Source organism: Somniosus microcephalus, chromosome 20, assembly GCF_052327205.1.
Source record: "Somniosus microcephalus isolate GS21.2 chromosome 20, FLI_Smic_1.0, whole genome shotgun sequence".
NCBI lineage: Eukaryota > Metazoa > Chordata > Chondrichthyes > Squaliformes > Somniosidae > Somniosus > Somniosus microcephalus.
The window spans coordinates 24,835,965-24,845,735 of NC_141006.1; positions in this window are offsets into that span (position 1 = coordinate 24,835,965).

Sequence of the window (9,771 nt, forward strand, 5' to 3'; positions counted from 1 at the left end):
ACACCTCTAATTTGCTGCTTAAATTAACAATTATGAATCCACGGAAACACTCACCTACTCTGTGTTAACCACATTATTTTTAAAATGTTATTATGTTATAAATTGACCGAAGCAGAAGAAGCAAAGGGGTGGGTGTTCATGGAGCTCGACCGACATGTAAGGAGGTAACTAGTAGGATGCCTTGGGGATCAGTGCTGGGGCTATTGCTGTTTGCGATATACTTAATTAACTTAGAAGTGGGGACAGAAACAAAGGTCTCCGAGTTTTCAGCTGGAGCCAAGCTGGGAGGGCTCGCAATCTACGGCGAGCAGGCTAAGCAAATACAGAAGGTCCCGGATAAATCAGGGTGCCCCACTGCAAAAAGTGCCACATGTCATTTAATGTGGACAAATGCAAAATTATGAAATTCAGATAGTGATTGAGTTTGTGCTCAGTGCTGGTCTGGCCTCACTTGGAGCATTGCATACAATTCTGATCATTCTATTATGGGAAAGACATGCAGATATTGGAGAGGGTGCAACGAAGTGCAATCAAATTGATAGCAGGACCATTGGAATAGGAGTAGGACATTCAGCCCCTCGAGCCCTTTCTACCATTCATTCAAGTCACGGCTGATCTGTACCTCAACCCCATTTACCCACCTTTTATCCATCCATATCCCTTAATACCCGTAGCAAATAATAATCTGTCGATCTCAGTCTCGAAGATTCCAGTTGACCACCACCATCCACTGCCTTTTGGGAGGGAGTTCCAGATTTCCACTGCCCTTTGTGTGGAAAAAGTGCCTCCTGATTTCAGTCCTGAACAACCTCGTTCTAGTTTTAAGATTGTGCCCCCTTGTTCTGGATTCCCTCACCAGAGGAATTAGTTTTTCTGTATCTGTTTAATCCTTTCGCCACCTTCTTTAGATATCCTTTTGTTACAATCTTCTTCCAGCTAAGAGGATTTGAGTACAGGAGCAACGATGTCTTACTACAGTTATACAGGGCCTTGGTGAGACCACACCTGGAGTATTGTGTGCAGTTTTGATCTCCTTACCTAAGAAAGGATATACTTGCCATCGAGGGAGTGTAGCGAAGGCTCACCAGACTGATTCCTGGGATGGCAGGACTGTCGTATGAGGAGAGATTGGGTAGACTAGGCCTGTATTCACTAGAGTTTAGAAGAATGAGAGGGGATCTCATTGAAACGTATAAAATTCTGACAGGGCTAGGCAGACTGGATGCAAGGAGGATGTTTCCCCTGGCTGGGGGGTCTAGAACGAGGGGTCACAGTCTCAGGATATGGGGTAGGACATTTAGGACTGAGATGAGGAGAAATTTCTTCACTCAGAGGGTGGTGAACCTGTGGAATTCTCTACCACAGAAGGCTGTGGAGGCCAAGTCACTGAATATATTTAAGAAGGAGATAGATAGATTTCTAGATACAAAAGGCATCAAGGGGTATGGGGAGAGAGTGGAAATATGGTATTGAGATAGAGGATCAGCCATGATCATATTGAATGGCGGAGCAGGCTCGAAGGGCTGAATGGCCTACTCCTGCTCCTATTTTTCAATATTTCTATGTTTCTAAATGCATGATCAGCAATTGTCTACCCTATCAAATCCCTTTATAATTGTAAACACCTCACTTAGAGCACCCCTCAACCTTCTGAACCCGAGGGAATGCAAACCTTCCCCCAATAAAGGGCCTTGCCGTTGAATCAGCTTTTTCTGTGGTGGTGTTCAGACACATACACCAAAAATTGCACATTCCACAGCTGGATTAACGGATTACTTAATATTTAATGGCTCATTACCCACTTGAGCAATGTTAAAGGATCATTTGGTTGATGATTGACTGCTAATTTTTCATTGCTGCTAACAAACTGTCATTCTCACATCATTTGGTTTAAAGGCAAGTGTTCCTGCGATTCATTAATTATTGGTGCAAAAAAACAACATGCCTTTCTCCTGCGTTTAGCATAAAGGGGAACGTTGAGCCCAAAAAGTCTAGCCAGCGCAGACATGCACTCCAGCTGTAGGTTATTACTGTAATAGGTGACCACGGGAAAGCAAAGTAGACCGAAGATTTCTTCAGAGCAGCAGAAAGCGAAGGCTCAATTTTACATCTAGACTTTCTAAACTAGGAACAGTCAGCTCCTTCCTGAAAACTGTAACTTGTTCCTGCTTCCACGATTCCACTGTTTTCCGCACTTACTGTCGTGAACATCTTTGTTCTCCACTGCCCACTGACGTAGTGCTCTGTAATATTGCTATTACTATAACACCGACGCACGCTCCGCGATCAGCATGGTGTGGCTGTGGGCATTTTGGATACTGTTTTGAAAGGGCACGGGGTTAATGAGAAAAGCAAACTGGTAAATGCTTCTTTTTTTCCCAGTTCACGTAAGGAGCCAAGCAATGTTTTATTTTTGCTGCAGTGACGCCACACACATACAATGTGCTTTGGTATAATTTACAAACACACAAAAAAATCTCAAAGGGACAAGCCCTGGTGCAGACTCTGCCATCTGATTTCAGCCGTGTAAAATCTGAGCCCCCATCTGCCAACTCTTTCTGAAACAGGGCGGGAAGGCCTTGGTCCTGTGGGCAGCTCCAGAAGCCATCCAGTACCACAGATACAGCACAGCCAGCGACGTGTGGAGCTTCGGGATAGTCATGTGGGAGGTGATGTCCTATGGAGAGCGACCTTACTGGGACATGTCCAATCAAGACGTGAGTTTCAAAGTTGGATGCTGAATGTGTAATTGTCACTCGAGTCAAGCAGGAGTTCTACAAAATGGCTGGGGATGAATTTTCAGCCTCACCCATAGGACGGGTTGATATAATATGTAGTCGTTCACAGATCTGTATGTTATATTTGATTATTTCTAGTGTAATTGGATTTTCTGGTACAATCTTCTTTCAGCTAAGCGTGTGCTCAGCAAGTGGATATTATTGTTACTGCATATTCAGACTTATAATTTTGTCTGATAGAATTTTGTGCAAAGGGACCATTTAACATTTTAGTAGCACGTGAATTGTGGAATTATTGTAGATTTGGCACAGATTAAACTCTGTGCAACGGATTGTAAATTTTCACGACCTTCGGACCTCCATCTTAAAGTGACGACTCTGTCGCCCTGTGCTGCCTTTGTAGGTGATCAAAGCAGTCGAGGAAGGTTTTCGTCTCTCTGCTCCTATGAACTGTCCGTCCCGGCTCCACCAGCTCATGCTGGAGTGCTGGCAGAAGGATCGCAACGACCGGCCCAAATTTGCACAGATCCTCAGCATCCTTAACAAGATGGGACGCAATCCCGACAGCCTGAAAGCCATCCCCAATGGCTGCATCAGGTAAATGCCAACCAGAGCCTTGGGGCTTTGCTCGAGTTTGTATCTCACTGATCGGATTGGACCTGGAATGGTCGTGCGATCGTTCATGGTGCTTTATTTATGGACTGTTTTACTGGAGATGATGGAACTACTGCATGCAGATTTTGCCATTACAGTCCCATTGTGATTCCCTAATCATCTACCATCTGCTCCATTTTAACAGCATCTAACCTGATACTTGTATATGTAAAATCTGTCTCAGTAGTAATGTATTGAACTATGTGTTAAATGTAAACTACTTTTGAATCATCACACTATTTCCTATTCAGCCTCATTCTTAGAAATATGAAACATTATAAATATATGAGACATTGCTTTGTAAACATTTATGTTCCTTAACCCTTTGAGATCCTTCAACTGACCCTGGTAACCCCTGGTACCTGGGTTTCAATCCAGCCCAGATTTTTTTTTATTTGTTCATGGGAAGTGGGTGTCGCTGGCAAGGCCAGCATTTATTGCCCATCCCTAATTGCCCTCGAGAAGGTGGTGGTGAGCCACCTTCTTGAACGGCTGCAGTCCGTGTGGTGAAGGTGCTACCACAGTGCGGTTAGGGAGGGAGTGCCAGGATTTTGACCCAGCGACGATGAAGGAACGGCAATATACTTCCAAGTCAGGATGGTGTGTGACTTGGAGGGGAACTTGGAGGTGATGGTGCTCCCATGCACCTGCTGCCCTTGTCCTTCTAGGTGGAAGAGGTCGCGGGTTTGGGAGGTGCTGCCGAAGAAGCCTTGGCGAGTTGCTGCAGTGCATCTTGTAGATGGTACACACTGCAGCCACGGTGTGCCGGTGGTGGAGGGAGTGAATGTTTAAGGTGGTGGATGGGGTGCCAATCAAATGGGCTGCTTTGTCTTGGATGGTGTCGAGTTTCTCGAGTGTTGGAGCTGCACTCATCCAGGCAAGTGGAGAGTATTCCATCACACTCCTGACTTGATGAAAGTTTCCTCTGTTTATTAATTGCAAGTCTCCACTGTGGAATGAATTTGGAGAGTCTCCCATCAGTTCCTTGTAAATGCAGATAGAAAGTACTAAGCAGCCCACCATTTGGCACAAAGCATCACACATTCAGCAACCTCACTCATTGAAGCCACAAGGATATCTGCTCTGAGGAAGGGACAGTGTAGTATAGGCCATTCTTCTGAAGACTGGTTTGAAAGCACATTAATGAAGAAGTTGGAAGGGATTTTTGCCTTGCATCACATCCATGCCCTACCTGACCTTGATGGGCTATGTCACCCAGCACCTACACTGTGCTGCACCTGATTTGACAGTACTTCATGCTGCCAATGGGCACCCTAGGTGAAAGACTGGTCCATTTCCAGGACTAACATCTCATACCTTGAGCACAAACTTTAGCAAAAGGATTAAATACGAGCCAAGATTACTCAGTGGAAACAACTTCACAGCTGTTATTTATTCCAACTCATGGATTTCCTATAGCGTGCCTCACGGTGAATTGGAGGGTGCAACCCCCACCCACAACAGGGTGTCTCTCCTCTCCTCCTTCACCCCCAGTAAGGTGTGCACGTCTCTCTCTTCCTCTTTTCTCCCTGCCTCTCCCCTTCCCTCCTTACCCTTTTGTTTTTAGTGGTGATTGAGAAACTCTCATGGTTGGGAATATTATTTGCAGTTGAGTAGAATCTCTTTTGTTGATGGGATGTAATTAGGGAGCAAATTGTAATTAGGGCAAAATGTTTGAGTAACATGATTGTTTATTTTCTACTTCCATTATTCCCCAATTAGATTTAAACACTTAACTAATGAGGAAAAGAAATTGACTTTGCAGCTCCAGAGATACGACATATATGACAGACACAAGAAATGTTGTTATAACAATATAAAGTAGGGCACTTGGCTGTGCTTTCTTACGCTCCCATCGCCATGGTGATATGGTAGACCTGGTTGGCAGCGTACTCCACGTGGTTGGTGCTTGGTGACGAGGTCACCAGAGGATTAACGATTGTGACATAATGGCTGAGATGACCGAGTGATAATCTGTTGCCTGCTAGAAAAGTAACAATCGGTGTGTTTTTAAGCAGTACCTGAGACTATCGTAGCTACCTGTTGCAGAGAGGTTTACTATGATCTGTTGCAGGGTACATTTTGATTTTAGGCATATTTTAATCTTTTCTACCTGTTGACTGACCCAGTAGCTGTATCTGTCAGAATTACATAGAGTTTACAGCACAGAAACAGGCCGTTCGGCCCAGCTGCTCCACGCGAGCCTCCTCCCACTCCTCTTCATCTAACCCCATCAGCATAACCTTTTGTTCCTTTCTCCCTCATGTGTTTATCTAGCTTCCCCTTGAATGCATCTATGCGAGTCGCCTCAACTATTCCATGTAGTAGTGAGTTCCACCTTCTATCCACTCTTTGGGTAAAGAAGTTTCTCCTGAATTCCTGATTGGATTTACTAATGACTATCTTTATGGCCCCTAGTTTTGGTCTCCCTATGAAAAAAAAAATGATGAAGCATATCTATACAATTTTTTTAATATTCTATTTATTTGGGAGGTATTTGTCAATGGTATTGGGAGGTGAAATGCACAGGGCAGAGCGTGTGACCGGGTGAGAAGTGATGTAATTGCACTGTAATACCAGTTAGCGTTGCAGTGCCTGCAACTTTCCTATTATGGGGAGTGAGGGGGGAATGCAGTACCCGAGACCCCTCGGACCTCACCATCCTCGGCCTCTTACACTGTTCCAATGAAGTTCAACGAAAGCTCGAGGAACAGCACCTCATCTTTCGATTAGGCACTCTACAGCCTTCCGGACTCAACATAGAGTTCAACAATTTCAGACCGTAACCTCTGCCCCAATCTTTTTTTTCCCCATTTATTTTATTTATTTTTTCTCTCTCCCACATGGCAGCTGTTTTTCATTCTGCCAGTGCCATTTACACTTCATCTAGAGCCATCTTTTGTTTCTTAACTTGTCCCATTACCATCTCCTTTTGCCTTGCACTCTCTCTTAATCTCTCCTGCCTTCCATCCTATCACAGACCTTCCCTTTTGTTCTTTCCTCCCCTCCCCCCGCCCCTGCCCCTGCTCTTGCTTAAAAACCTGTTCCATCTCCAGTTTTTTTCCAGTTCTGCCGAAGGGTCATCGACCTGAAACGTTAACTCTGTTTCTCTTTCCACAGATGCTGCCTGACCTGCTGAGTATTTCCAGCATTTTCTGTTTTTATTTCAGATTTCCAGCATCCGCAGTATTTTGCTTTAATACAAGTGAGGGTGTGTTGCTAACCTCATCTTGTAATTTTATTTTATTTTGTTGAAATTTGAAATCAGACAAGCGATGTTTTCAGACTGGGCCAGTGATCTGTATTATTGATGTGCCGGGGAGTGGGCTCAACAGAGTTTGCCAAGCTGATCTCTCCCGTTGACTTCATGTTGCAGTCTTCTTGATAGGCACATCACCATGGCATCATTGACAGGGGTGTTCTGATTGGTCTGGTGTAACATTTAAAAGACCATCAGCAATGTTTGATTTGAAATGAGTGATTATTGTGGAATTCTGCAAAAATAACCGCAACTCGAGTTCTTACTTGATGAGCAGCTGTAACTTGAAATGTTGCTTCTATTGACCCTGTGCTGTACCCTGCAATAATCGAGAGCATGGCTGTATAATTTATCACATTCAAACTCAATCCTGTAATTGGTATCAAATTACAATTTTAAATACAGTGTACCTAATAAACCTCACTGTTACAAATGGTTTATACACCAAGACTCCGTTTCCATCCCCTTCAGCTCTTGCTGTCATTTTATATATTCACCTTTCTCTTCTGCTATTCTGTCTCCATTCCTTTCTTTTTTTTGCTCTTGCTCCTCTCCCCTCTTCCCAATATCTCTCTCCCTCTCATTCACTCTTTTTCCCTCCCCTCTCTTTCCTCTCACCCTCCCTCTCTCCTCACCCTCACTCTCTCCTTCCCTCTCTCTCTCCTCCCTTTTCTCTCTCCTCACCCTCACTCTCTCCTCACCTTCTCCTTCCCTCTCTCTCTCCTCCCTTTTCTCTCTCCTCACCCTCACTCTTTCCTCACCTTCTCCTTCCCTCTCTCTCTCCTCCCTTTTCTCTCTCCTCACCCTCACCTTCTCCTTCCCTCTCTCTCTCCTCCCTTTTCTCTCTCCTCACCCTCACTCTTTCCTCACCTTCTCCTTCCCTCTCTCTCTCCTCCCTTTTCTCTCTCCTCACCCTTGCTCTTTTCTCACCTTCTCCTTCCCTCTCTCTCTCCTCCCTTTTCTCTCTCCTCACCCTCACTCTCTCCTCACCTTCTCCTTCCCTCTCTCTCTCCTCCCTTTTCTTTCTCCTCACCTTCACTCTCTCCTCACCTTCTCCTTCCCTCTCTCTCTCCTCCCTTTTCTTTCTCCTCACCTTCACTCTCCCCTCACCTTCTCCTTCTCTCTCTCTCCTCCCTTTTCTCTCTCCTCACTCTCTCTCCTCACCCTCTCTACTCACCCTAACTCTCTCCTCACCTTTTATTCCCTCTCTCTCTCTTCCCTTTTCTCTCTCCTCACCCTCTATCTCTCCTCATGCTCATTCCATCTCTTCACTCTCCTCTCTCTCCACTCTTTTTCCTCAATATCCTTGTCTTCTCCCCCTCACCACCTCCTGTTGCTCTCCCTCTCACTTATCACCCTCTCTCTCTCCCCACTGTATCTAAAGCACTCTAGAGTCTGCAGGCCTGATTCTAACCCTCTTCATTTTAGCTTCTGGTAAACTGAAGCACTCTCCTATGATACTCAGAGTTTTGAGAACTTTTTTTGCTGGCATTGTAGTGTATGTAACCGTTCCACCTTTAAGAGAACTATTTTAAGAGTTGCACTACTTTATCTTGGCTGCTGTATACTGTAATACCGGCGGTGACCACACCGGTATATAAGTGCTGTGTAATGATTTCTTGGGCAGTTCCGCCCTGACCTTCGACTAGTAAAGACCTGTTAAAATTTACTCTTGTGGTCTGTGTAGTAATTCTCATTATAACACACAGACTTAACAGTGGCGATGAGTACGATCTTACCCTGCAGCAGAGATACATCCAAGGCAGTTGACGGGCGTCGAGAAGAGGCATCCGCCCTCATCATTCTGCTGAGAAAAGACTCGGGTCTGCAGAGCAAAGGAAGAATTCTGACACGAAGCCTTCCATCAGCAACAGGCAGTGATCATCCCTTCTATCGCGGTGGTGGGTAAGCTGATCAGCGACGAGCAGCAAGTCAGCCACGTTGACTGTGAAGTAGGGGAGGGAAAAACGGAGGATATAAGGGTGGAAAACTCGACCACAGACGGGGAAAAGAGCCGGACAGAAGTCGGGGCCAGAGGCGCTGAGACTGGGGCAGCGTAAGGCACGGAAGCCGCGGTGATTGCAAAGGCAGCCGGTGTGAGAGACCGGGCTACAAGCGGGCTGGGAGACGCAACAGCGTCGAGAGAGAGCTCGACCGCGACCGGTGAAAAAGGCCGGGCAGCTACCGAGGCCGTGGGGGGCAGCGACCGGGACAGCGTAAGGCACGGGAGAAAATAGTGGGCTGGGAGACGCAACAGCGTCGAGAGAGAGCTTGACCGCGACCGGGGAAAAAGGCCGGGCAGCTACCGAGGCCACGAGGCGCAGCGACCGGGACAGCGTAAGCGTGAGAGAAAATAAAAAAAAAAAACCCGCGGAGAACTCAGCCGCAGCCGGGGGGGAAAGGACCGGACTGCAAGAGGGGCTGGGAGGCACGATTTGAAAACCGCTGGGGAGGGCGAATGCAGCAATACGGCAATCGCCATTACAGCCAGCGGGGGAGAAAGGCAAACGCGGGAAGCCACCATTTTCGTAGGCGGGGGAAGAAGACGAGCGCGGGAAGCCGCCATTTTCGTAGGCGGGGGAAGAAGACGAGCGCGGGAAACCACCATTTAAAAAAAAAGAAAAGAAAAATTTCTTTTTGTCTCTCAAGAAGATTGCGAGGATGCCTAAGCGTGGTAACATCAACGATTTCGATCCCGATGTTGAAGATTGGGCCACGTATGTAGAACGCATAGAGATATATTGTAAGGCAAATAAAATATCAAATGAAGATAAAGCATTAACCTTACTAAACTCAATGGGTGCAAAGACATACGGGCTATTGAAGCATCTTCTATCACCAGCTAAACCGACGGATCAGACTTTCGCTAATATTGTTGCTGTCCTGAAGAATCATTTGAACCCCACACCGCTGATATTAGCGGAACGATTTAAATTTTATGCGAGAACGCAACTGAAAGAGGAAAGCAACGCGGAGTATTTAATTGAACTGCGTAAGTTAGCGAAATACTGTCAGTTTGGGGAAAGACTGACAGAGGCACTGAGAGACAAATTCGTGTGTGGATTGTCGAAAGAAGGAACACAAAAGCGGTTGCTTGAAGAGAATGATCTTACACTTGAT